The 12,775-nt window shown below is 39.6% G+C and overlaps 1 long non-coding RNA gene across 1 annotated transcript; it reads left to right on the forward strand.

Annotated features, from left to right (window-relative positions):
* Positions 1-2,572: 2,572 nt before the first annotated feature.
* Positions 2,573-7,370, forward strand: LOC127976620 (uncharacterized). Its single transcript, XR_008157898.1, has 3 exons — positions 2,573-5,197; positions 5,319-5,369; positions 6,430-7,370. It is a non-coding gene; the product is annotated as an uncharacterized LOC127976620 (long non-coding RNA).
* The last annotated feature ends 5,405 nt before the right edge of the window (positions 7,371-12,775 follow it).

The following is a 12,775-nucleotide window of genomic DNA, read 5'->3' on the forward strand; positions in this document are numbered from 1 at the left end:
AACATTCAGGCTACAACATGTCAGACACGAGTATGGGAGACCAATGATCTGCTTATCTTCTGGATGAATCTTAAGTAAATGCCTCAAGGGGAATATTGCCTTAGCTCAAACCAAGGAGTTCTTATCCACGGCGGGACCTTGAGTTAGCACTAAGAAATGACACGCTCTGATAACCTGCTTTTTTAAAATAATCCACGATAACATTGTTGTAACAGACAGACAAACGAATAACTGATAGCAGCTTTATCTTCTGACTGGTTCAAATGAGTCATCCGTCTGCTAAGGGCATTGTAAAAAATGTTGTTTGCAAGAAAATTAAAAAGGAAACAGATTGGTATCAGACAATGTTGAGATGTTTAGCTAATGGTTTGCAGAGGTGATTTAACTTTTAAGGATTCGCACATGCTTCTTCACAACCTCAGCTGACGAGATACTTACAGGAGATGTGCGAGAAAGCACATCTAGGTCAAGATGATACACTGGACACATTGCGTGAGGTTAAAAAATGGTCCTTTACCATTCGGAACCTCAAAAAAAAAAAAAAAAAAACTACTTAACCTGAGATTGCATTGGCAAATCTCCCCACAGATTCTTCTCAGAGGCAATGTTCATCAATATTAGGCCTAAACGAAACCAGTCGGGCCTGTTCCTTCCATTCCCCTGTCCTCAGGGCATGCTCACTTGCTCAGACAACGTGCACAAACACAAACATTCTCACCCTGACATAAACATGTGTCCAACAAACCATAAAATCACTTCAGCGCATGGCAATACAAAGTAGGCTTAGCAACACAGAAAGTTTGCCATGTGTGTTAGGTGACGGCACTCAAAAATGTCACATTGAAGGGATGTGGAAACTCTAATAAAGGTCATGCTTCAAAAATACAGTCTGGGCAGCCACAGAAAATTCTTTTTACCCTTTTAAACCACTTTGTAACCTTCATTAGATGCGTGCTACGGAAGCAGTTGAGGAACCAGTTGCTAGATTGACACCTTCAGATGATAGGGTTTTAGCACCCACAACTTCTGGTGGAAATTCACATATTCTTGACCGTCTGAGCACACGCAAATACAGGAGGACTGAGACACGCTGCTATTTTTGACCGTAAATGAGATCTGGGACGAAAAAAAAAAAAAAAGCAGTGAGCAAGCAAAACGTGATTGAATATTTTCTTTTATCTGTTTACTTAGCATTCACAGACTAAACAGGAACTTGCTCCTGCTGTGTATAGTTTTACATACAAGATTTAATTAAAAAACGTCAGGCCTACAACACATTTCAGGGCATTTCATCATGGTCACGTTGACCACTGTTTGATGGAAAATTACAAGTGTTTTGTTAGTGAACACCCATGTGAGCTGAGATGAATTCATCTCAAATGGTCACTCACAGCTGTATGGGTTCACTAAGATGTACGGTCATGCTCCTGTGGAGGCAAACACAAAGTGAGGATGGCGTGCTCTATTGTTTAACAGAGGAGATCGGGTTGTTTTTAGGAACTCTGGAGAGAGGAGACCAAGGAGGTTAGAGGAAGAGCGGCACAATGAAACTCCGAGAGCTCTGTAAATCACAGTTTAAATGATCCACCACCTGTTCTGTATGTGTGTGTGTGTGTGTGTGTATGTATGTGTGTGTGTGTCCACTCTCTTCACTCATCCAGCCACCCAGCTAACATTCACTAATGTTTCTTAAAATAACAAAACGTTCTTAAAGTAATGTTTATTCAATGTTCTTATAAATGTAATAATATTTCATCTACATTCTCATAATGTTAAACATAAAACATTCTGCAATCACCTTTCTCAAAATGTCCTTGCAATATTATTTGTGCTTGATAACTGTTCAAAGAACGTTTTGGTAACCTTTAAAAAAACACTCTTATCATAACAAGAAAGCTGGATGTTTTAATGTTTATAGAATATAAAAAATAAGCATTAAATGTGTGATATTGTGATTTTTTTTTTAAACATTTAAATAATGTTATAATCAATCACAACAAGAAAACTGGGTATTTTAATATTATTAGAATATAAAAAAAAAATGTTCAAATATTCGGGGGAAAAAATAAAGTCAGTATATTGTTGTAAGAAACGTTTTTGTAACCTTTAAATAATGTTATAATCACAACTAGAAAACCAGACATTTCAACATTTTAGAAACATTTCAAAACAATGTTTCCACAGTGTTTTTAGAACCTAAATTTGATACCTGGGCAGTTTTAAGACACTCTACATTTTAACTTACTGAGCGGCATAACTAGATAGAATGCACTATGATGCCAAACTTGCAGCTTCCTGAATAAACAAAACAAAACAAACACAAAAAAATTACTGACTTTAAACATTACATTAAATTCCATTCATATATATATATTTCCATTCATATATATATATATATATATATATATATATAATAAATATACAGTACAATTTTTGTTTAGACTTTAGCTCAGTGCTGCATATATATTTTACATAATTTTATATTGTGCATTTTATGGTTATTAAAGTGCTAGGTTCTTAGCTTTAATGAAATCTTCATGTGGACGCATAAATATAAAATGACAATATCAACAGGAATAGATGGTCATAATGAATTACAACCCACTCGTTCTATAGAGTTTTCCAGGAATAAGCCAGATTGCAGGACCTGAATTGTTGGGTGGAGAGAAGGTGTAGATTTGTAGAAAGGGGATCTGGGTTAAGATGTTTATTTACTCGGGCAAAATCTCTGCACACTTTCCTGGGCCAGCTCAACTTCCTATTCCCTAATCTGACAAGAAAACCATCATGGTTAAATCGTTATTCCTATGGTTTTCAGCCCCCATCGGACACAAGGTTAGAGACTTTAATTAATAAATCTCTTCTCCCATGTCTTTGCCTTTCATAGTCTCCCTTTCTCCAAAGAGTGATTCAAAGGGCAAGAGATCCTCTGGAAAGCACAAATCGCTTTTACTTCCCCTCGAAGGTTATTTGCCAGAAAGAAAAATAGTTTTCTCAGTGGTATAACCTATTCCTTTCTTCCCAAGAGAGTAAACCTCTGTTGTCTTCAGAAAGGGTGTGTCTATCTAAGACTATTGTCTTGTTACATCATAACTTCTGCATGTTGCTTAACTGGCTTACCCATAACCAGTGAGCTCAGTGGAACATATAAGCAATTCCCGGACTGTGCGCCATCATTTGATTACTTTCCTTCAGTCCTTTATTTAGTTTGTGTTAATTTGGACCATTGCCTGGCTCTTCCCGTTCGTCCTGTTAACTTTCATCCATGCAATTGCCCAGTGTGCATCGTGAGAAACCGTTTTTTTTTTTAATGACACCTTGTGACCTAAAGGTTGTTTGGGACCCAAATGATTTTGGTCATTCCCTATTTTGCAGTCAAGGTGGATGGGTATTTTGTGGAAATGTCTGTGTTCCTTTTTTCGGATTTCAATCACAAAAACAAGATTTACAGATACCTTAAAAGTCACATGTTGACCTCTGACAGTGGTCACTTTTTGTAAAAGCTCACCTCAAGCGGTTTTTCTGTTTACTGAAAAGAGGAAGTAAGGGAACAAAGTGACCACAAACAAAAGTACAGAATTCAAATCTACCCAGTATGAGTCCTATGCCGAAGGCATTTTAAACTCCATTTTTATTAGTTGTTTTTGTTTATTTTATTTATGCATTTCAATGGTGATTTTTGGGAAATGGGACAAAGTATGATCATAAAAGCCAACAGATCTGTATTATTGGGTCTACATTGGGTGGTAAAGGTGGGCCTCCCTCTGGGCGCCAGGCGGCTGGGGAATATCTGATATGAGTAGGGAGGGGTTACAGAGATCAGATTGGAGGGGAAAAAAGAGTCTCCAGTGTCCCCTCCAACTTTGATTTAACCGAAAAAAGCACAGTATAAAAACAGAGGAAGGCTGTCTTGAAATGCACACCTTGGTGAAAGCTGCTTGTGTATAATGTATCGAAGGTGGGCCCCTTTTTTGAAATGCTGCCAAGCCTGTGGCCACTATTGGCAGTCGCATTAAATTCAGAACAGGAATAATGGCAGTAGAGGAGGAGCCAGAGCCGAAACATTACCTGGCAATTACAGGGGCAAAAGGGATTGGGGGTTGGGTGGATAGCGCAAGAAAATGCAGAACATATGGGAGGCAACACAAGGGCGGACACCTGACCTAGAGCGGGTCAAAAATACAATTCACTCCCAGCAACCCCAACAGAGTACAGGGAGCATGTGTTGCCTTCTTGGGTCATGTAATGATTATGTGTAAAGCAGCTCTAGCCCAGCAACATGCAACCCCATGGAATCATCCGAGTCCAACGGCCAAGAACCACAGCCAACCGTATGAGCAGCCAACACACACCGCAAATGCTTCAATCAATTTGGAAAGCTATGAGGCGACAATTATCGGTTAACACACTGCTGAAAGGTCATGTGATGGAATTTGTACGTGGACGTTTAAGACGAAGACGGACACGAGTCCCCTCTACCCACCTGCGATGTATCAGATTTTGTACAAGGAGTGGCACCATCTTCTGGTCTCTGTGGAAATTTTGAGTCATGATGGAGGGGTCTCTCTCCGGTCTCTTGTTTTATTTTTACGTGCCAGTGACGCAAAGGCCTCGCAGCTGACTGCGAGTTTTTATTGTAAACACAGCTACCGCCACTGGGCCAGCTGTTAAGCTTCTTATTGCTCTCGTCATTGAAGCAGAGCTCTAGTCTTTTAAAGATCCAGTTATTGGCTGGGTTTTTCCACTGGGCTACTGGATGTTCCACTAACTAAAATGCATACAGGAAGCGAAGATGGCTGGTTGGCGGACAGTTGGATGGAGGCCTGAGATTCCTGTACTAAAGCAAAAGATATTGAGGTCAACGCTTTGGCTCTCTTTGATTGGCACAGTTTGTTTGTGCAGTTGTAGTGTTACACAAGAGTGCGTTGCTCATGCCCTGACCCCTTCATTTCAAATGGAGGAAGGAAAAACAGCCACTGAATGGGAAAGACAGAGACAGAGAGAAAGAGAGATGCTGATGAAAGCAGAACAGAGGGAATATAAACTGTCCCAGCAGCTGTGTCGAGGGCTACGGGGACGACTCTCCCGGCCAAGTTCCATGTCCGCTCTGATTATGAGCTTAGAACAATGCGGCCCATTGTGGACTGGCTACTTCGCCATTTTCTCATCATGTCCCACAACCCCCCCATGTCTCTCGGTCAGTCCATCTCACACAAACACTCACTTTATAGATATGAGTGCACTTTCATAAACCACAAATCTAGGCAAAGAGATACTCTGAATCATCACATCTGTCCTGTGATTCTACTTTTTGGCAGGTGAGGCGGCTCTGAATTGGAAACGTCGAAACCAAATGGAAATACATCTAGGTGAGTCAGCCTATTTGACACTGGGGCCTCGTATAATCCTGAGTCAACATGACCTGCTTTAAATAACATTCATCGAAGTATAGAAAAAGCCAATTACCTCAAACCACAGAAATACAACACCCCTGAGCTATTAGCCTGCATTTCAGCACTCTTTTGTTTTGAGACACGTATACGGAGTCATAACCTGCTTTTAATGCTTACGATAAAACGTGCTGTCCACACAGTCCTACTTTAAAGAGGAAGGTCCTCATTGTCAACGTGCCTTCCTATTGACACATAACCCTGAGTCAACAAGACTGTCACAGTTTTACTTCTTATGCTCAGCTAAAACTACCAGTACTGCTAATTGACACACTAACGTCTTGTTGCATAATATGGCCAAATTCTTGCAAAACCTGCGGTATAGAGGCTAACGTGAACTCCATACTGCATTGAGTCAGATTAGATCTGGGAGTCTTCAAGAGACAATTTTGGCACATCTTGTACAACGATGAGGAACTAATGTTATCTAAAAAATTTTAAAAGGGAGAGTTTACCCTAAAATAAAAATAAATAAAACGAAAAACAAATTCATTTTGTTCCAATAATCCAAACCTGTGAGACTTCCTTTTTTCACTCCCAGTTTGCGTGAAATGAACACAGAGTACATAACTTAAAATGGGAACTTTTGGAACAACATGACGCTGAGTAAATGTAAAAAATATAAAACCTTTCTGTTATCATGAAATGAAGCTAAGCAGCCACTTGTTGATTACAGGAGTTGTGATAGCATTCAAGGATGGCAAAATGAATCTGAACTCAAACAAAAGCAGGTCACGGCACTCTGTACCCTAGTGAGCAGTAATCTGACCAAATCTTGCCTGAGGAACAACAGATGCAGAGGTGCTTTAATCACCAATATGCAACACCTGCGGTAAAGGGGCCTAGTTAAAATTTTACTGAACCTCTTGAGCAAGGAAGAGCAAGCTACAGGGAGAAAGAAAAACAGACAGAGAGGTGTGAGTCTGAATTTCATGAATGAGATATCCAGAAAAAGCATGACAATGGTCTGTGTTTTCAGGCTGTAGCTGCTTCAGTTTCAAGGTTCTGTGATCTGATTGGACGCAGCTGCAGGAGAGCACCATGGGAATGCAACAGCAGCTGGATTCAGCACACAGCCTTAGAACCTAGAAAAACAAACTCTGTGTGTGTGTGTGTGTGTGTGTGTGTGTGTGGGTGTGTGTGTGTGGGTGTGTGCGCGCCATTAACTTTTCAAGTGTCCCAGGCTTTTCACAAAGGGATGTGCTGCAGTATTTGTGCACACATTACAAACAGAAATTTCAGTCCACAATACTTCAATGATTAAAACAATATCCTTACACTTTATGGACATGTCATTACATGAGACATGTCCGTGTAAATTTCCAATCCCTTTACGATCACTCCTTGTACAAAATCTGATGCATCTGTTTTTAGCAATCCAACTGAACAAAATTAAACAGTTTATAATGCATAATATAAAAAAAATGCATTTCCCTAATGTGGCCTCACTTAAACTGTGATGTTTAACTGTCTGTTATGTTCCCAAAATCAGAAAGTCTTAGTCTATAACTAGCAACAAGTCTCTGCACGTCTCTGGTTGTGTGACAGTAGAGTGTGGTGAAATCTAGGCGTGAAATAATCATTTCACAGCAGGGGCATGTGCAGGTATGCCTGCAGCCAGCAGGCTTATGGAGTCCCGCATCTATGTCAGCAAGCGGTTGTGCAAGGTCTGGCTGCGTCACTAGGTGATGATGAACATAATTTCATGCCTCGGGCCTTCCAATGCCATTCACTTTACGATCCGCAGGACAAAGCTTGTAGGAGGTTGCCGGAGCAACAAGTTTTCACATGAAGTGATTATTGTTGGAGGAACAAAAGATATGACTGCTTGACCTGAATATAGCTACTGAATAAACATGTCCTCATCAAACAAAGTACTTAACTACTGATCTAATGAGACATTATAATGAATGCTGGGAAATAAATCTGTTTTTTGTTTAATCACGTGATTTTTGCGTGATTCATTGATTTGAACTTGAGATTGGTTTATCAGTTGATCGCATACGGGAAGAACACCTGAAGGGTTTTGCTGTGTACGTGTATGTGTGAGAGTGTTCCTTCATGGGAGAGTGGCAGGACTAAATCTCTCTAAGCTTTGAAAAAGTATGAGAGCAAAACAAGAGCACAACCCCCCCTCCCCATTCCAGCTTAATAAATGTGCGGTTAACCTAAAATAGCTGTTGAGGAGAAAAAGAGTTGCTTGAAAAATGTTTCCCTCCACCAGTTAAGGTTGCGAATATGCAGGATAATACCGATTTCTTGGCTGGATCCCTACCTTCTGGTGAATAAACAACACTGAAGTCTGTGAAAGACTCCAAAAAAAAGTTGGAAAAGTTGGACAAAACAGACAGGGAAGGAATGAAAGTAAAAACACAGAAAGAATCCCAACATTCTAGGATAATTTAACCTAAGACTGATTATAAAAACATAAGATATGAGTGTGAGAGAACAGAGCACATTTAGATAAGGAGAGGGTGGTAGAGATACACAGGAAGAAAGAGGAGTGAGGCAGGACAACAGAGAGGGAGAGAGAAAGGGAGTGACAGAGCATTGCTTTTCAAGTCCAGACTGAACAAAGGAAGCTTTGTGTGGAGTGCTGAGAGAGTGGAGTGGAGCCAAGACTTCGGGAGGGTTGAGAGGTGTGCACTGACTGCATTCCTGCACTGATATTACTGGACAGCTCTCATTTAGACCACTCCAGGAAACATGATTATCTACCAATAACAAAACAAGCCCCTCCTCTTTACATTTCTCTTTCTTGATGTCTTGAAACGTCTTAAAATAGCAACTTCTTTGATAGTTTCAAGCTGACATCTGGGCGGGCAAAAATAGCATTATCTGTAAACCCTAGGATCTCGGTATGTTTATGCATAATACAGTATATGTCATACCACTGAGCAGACAATAGACTCCGCTCACAACCAACTTTATTTCCATGGTTTATGTCCTAGTGTGCCTTTTGTGGCTAGTAAATATGATAACAGCAACTTATGACAACATTTGACAGAGTTAAGAATGACAGAAGGGTGTCTGAACATTATCTTTAAAGGAATAGTTCACCCCAAAATTAAAATTTTATTTTGTCACAATGAACTCACACTCCTATCATTCCAAACCTGTATATGTTGAACACAAAAGAAGATATTTTGAAGAACCAAACAGTTGTTGGTCCCCAGTGACTTCCAGAGTAGGGAAAGTAATACTATGGAAGTCAATGGGCACCATCAACTGTTTGATTACCAGCATTCTTCAAAATATCTACCTTTATGTTCAACATAAGAAAGAAACTTGGAATGGCATGACGAGAGTTGAAATTAATTTAATTCATGAATGAATCAGTCATACTGGTTTATGTACTGTATCAGTGATTTATTGCAGGGGGGGAAACAAACTTGAGAGCTTCCCAGTGCTTCAAGGAAGAAAGTCGTAATGGCTTGGGACAACATGTGGGTGAGTAAATGATGACTGAATTTTTGAGGGAGGTAAACTAATCTTTTAACTAGTTTTACCAGTTAGACCAGCACCAAATAATAAAGAAAAAAAAAAAACTAGTCTAAACAGGTCTTTTCAGCAGGAGTAACATGTTCAATAATGTCACAGGAAGTTTTTGTGTCTTATGTCATTTTGTCCACTATCATTAAGACCAAGACTAAATATCCCGTAATAGCGGCTCTGTATTTCTCATTGCTCGGCTAGCTCTCCTCCCTCCAAAACTCATACACAGCTGCATTGTCCCACAAGCAGAGTGCTTCAAAATATAAGCGACTACATTCGCTATCTAATTTGGCAAATACAATTTGGACTGTGAAGCCACCTGACTTGGCACGGTTTTCTTGGAAAGACAAGAGAGACGGAGATATCAGACCGGAGAGTACATGAACACAAGTACCCTGAATGAAAACGAGTGTGCTAATGACTTGTGGTACATTAGTGCTTAAAGTCAGGGTTGAAGGGTCTCATCATTATTCAAAGAAAACATCTGATCTGGTATCAGCTTAAATAAATGGTGCCCACATCTATCATTCTCCCTAGTCTGATCCCAGAGCGGTACAGGAGACTTACGTAACAGTTTGTACCAACTTGCGCATTTTCCCCTCAGTTTTTCCACTGCCTGCAGTGATCCATGAAATGTGGTCTAATCATGCTTTTTATGTCATATTACCAATGCTGTTACAAGACCTCAGATTTCTCCAGCTATTATTCAACTGATTCTGAAGTAAAACCATTCCTGTATGCCCTCTCTACAGCCAACTTTTTAAATCCAGATCTGAGCCCATAATCGGGGCCCCCTCCCTATCTTTCTGATCGGCCTCTTTTGAGGTCCTCAGGAGAGCACAGAATGAAGGAGAAATAAATAATACGTGTATGGAAAAAAGCAGATAGGAAAGAGAGAAATGAATGAAAGACACAAAGAAAAGTGCTGAGATGCTGAGATTGAAGTGGCGGGACGAGACCCCCTATCTACAACCCACTCCCCATCCCCCTGCTGGACAAAGAAGAGGCGTTTTCTTCAAGAGAGGAAGAAAAGTAATTAGTCCCCCCCCACCCGCCACAACACACACATGTACACACAATTTCTGCTCTCACTTCTTTCTTTTCATCTCTTTTTAATTCCTCTACTCAGCAATTTCTAAACCTTTTTGTTCCTCCTTACAACTCTACTTCTCTTTAAGACTCTCCTCTTGGAGGACACTGGTAGAGAGCGAACCAGGAGTCTGAACCGTGTGTGTGCACTGTGAATTTAAAGCAGTGTCTCCTTCAAGGGTTTTGCATTTGTATGAGAGGCGAGGCAGTTGGATTTGGCTGTAATCATGGTTTTTCTTTAACGCATACAGAGATGAACATTCTCAGAGTCTAATTAATGGCAGTGCTGCAGGGTTGCTTAAATCTAGTAATTATAAAGTTTTGAAGTAGAGTTGCTTTGTACCTCAGCAGTGAACTAAACTTTCCACCTATCCAGAACTAACTAGCATGCTGATAAACACCTATGGACCCACATTGTTTGTCACTTAAAAAAATAAATAAATCTCCATTGACACTACTCTGATGGTGCAACATAGTATCAATTAAAGTATAAATAATACTATGTTGCACCATCAGGTTAGTGTCCAAAGGTTTACCATATGATTGGTACTGAAAAACGGTGTTCAAAAATCTTGGTAGTCTTGGTATGTTACTGGTTATGGTAGTTAAGGAAAACAGGGTTTCTATTTCAGATTTGCACAAAATGTTGTGATAAATGGTAATAAAATAAATTCATAAATGACAATAAAAAACCTATTGTGAATTGTCAGCGTTTCCATTAACCAATGTTATGCGACTGAAACATAATTTTTTTCTCTCGCAATAAGTCATGGTAATGGATGTTGGTAGGTTTATGTATATTGTAGCCACCACACTAGCCATTGTTGTTAATCAAAGGAGATGTAGACGTGTATCTTTAGAGAAGCAGCGTGGGGAGCCGCAACTGGGATGCTTCTAAAACATGCCACTTTTATGTACGCCAGGTGACCTGTGAATGCAAAAAAAAAAAAAAAGTTTTGCAATATATTCCTTTAACAAATTGCCTGAAAAACCACCTCATGCTAGCATAAAAAATGCTTGCAAAATTCCCATGTTTACATTTCCATTTTAAATTCACAATTTTAGATTAATTTTCCAAATTTTGAAGGGTAATGGAAATGTGGCTAGTGAGACACAGTAGCATCCAAAATTAAAAAATAACGTTATTGCGAGATAAAGTTTAAAAGAATATATAAAGTCGCAATTGTGATATATAACGTCACAATGATTTTTTTTTTCTTTGGGCTTTCAGCAAATATATTTTTTTTTATAATAAATGATACAACAGTTAAAGAGCCACACAGATGGGAAATCAAAAATTACCTGTACTAAAGTGTGTGATGTAGCTGTCCATCAGTGTAAACAATGTGCAAATAATTAAACCAAAAAGTACACGATTTATAAAGTTATTGGCTTCTAAAGTAAGGAGTCGACTCTGAATCGCTGAAACGAGTCGTTATAGATTTCAAATCTTTTGCCCATCTCTATGTACGTCACTAGGAACACTTTGCATATTAATCTCCGCCTACCGTCTTGAGAGAAACGGAACTCTGACCTGCCCCCCCACCCCCCACACAGACACACACACACACACACACACACAGACGCTCTGGTTGGTGTGAGAGCATCATGTCGAGGAGACAGTGTGTTTTTAATTGTAAAGGCAAGTTTGTTTTATTTTCACTGCCAAAGAAAGAAGATCAGAAGAACCAATGGCTAAAATTCTTTTTTACCACAATACCAGAGCAGTACAACAAATCCCTTTTGTTGTGTTCACAACATTTCACTGATGACTGCTTTTCTAATCTCGGTGAGTACAAGACGGGATTTTCAAAGCGTTTGGCCATAAAAGATGGTTCATTACCAACTTTATTTAGAACAACGAGCATCTCCGAATCACAACGCGAAGTATGATTATGAAGTTATGTGTCTGTTTTCTCCCGAGCGTCTTATCAGTATGTGTGCTGTCTGCAGCCTGTCTGCGCTGATCGTCATGTACAAACACGTTATTAAAATGAAGTGTAACTCCATGAATACTCAACGAAGAGACATGACAGAGATATCTATAGAAAGCTTGACATGTCTACTTTAAAACTAAACAAGTGCTGCCGAAAACATATATTCTGTGATAAAGTAATCCATATGAAAACAACGCGATGTCTGTTTTTCATGTCTCCCTTCGTTATTTCTAATGTGACCACGCCCCCGCGATGAACGCGCTATTCAGATTCAAACTGAAGCGCGCGGTTTGAATACACCCACACAGAAGAAAAAGCAGCGAGACTGTTCAAGTTTTTCATTTTACTGTTTATTTTATTTTCACTGCTTCGCGGTGAGAGGAAGAAGACCTAATTCACCCCAAACACATGCTAACGCATAGTTTACCGTGGAGGTGTGTGCGGAACAACCAATCCAAACTGCTTATGTAAGTTGACCAATCAGAACACAGCATGCTACCGAAAGGTGGGGTTTAAGGAAACTGAATCTTTTGAACAGCTTCGCGCGAACCGTTTGGGGATCTCTGAGAATTGACATAATTTTAAAATGATATTTTGACAAAATGACAATGTTTTTTAACCTTGGATGGATTTAAACCTAATGTACAGGACTTATAAACAGTGATAGGAAGCTTAGAATTTTCATCTTACTGGCTCTTTAATGTCCATTTAGAGGTAGATGATGTGGAATGGGAAGACAGCGAGAGCAAACAGGCAGAAGCAAAGAGAGGCAGATAGAAAAGATGAAGTTTTGTAGAGGGGTGG

The sequence above is a fragment of the Carassius gibelio genome, chromosome B17 (assembly GCF_023724105.1).
Source record: "Carassius gibelio isolate Cgi1373 ecotype wild population from Czech Republic chromosome B17, carGib1.2-hapl.c, whole genome shotgun sequence".
NCBI classification, from domain to species: Eukaryota; Metazoa; Chordata; class Actinopteri; order Cypriniformes; family Cyprinidae; genus Carassius; species Carassius gibelio.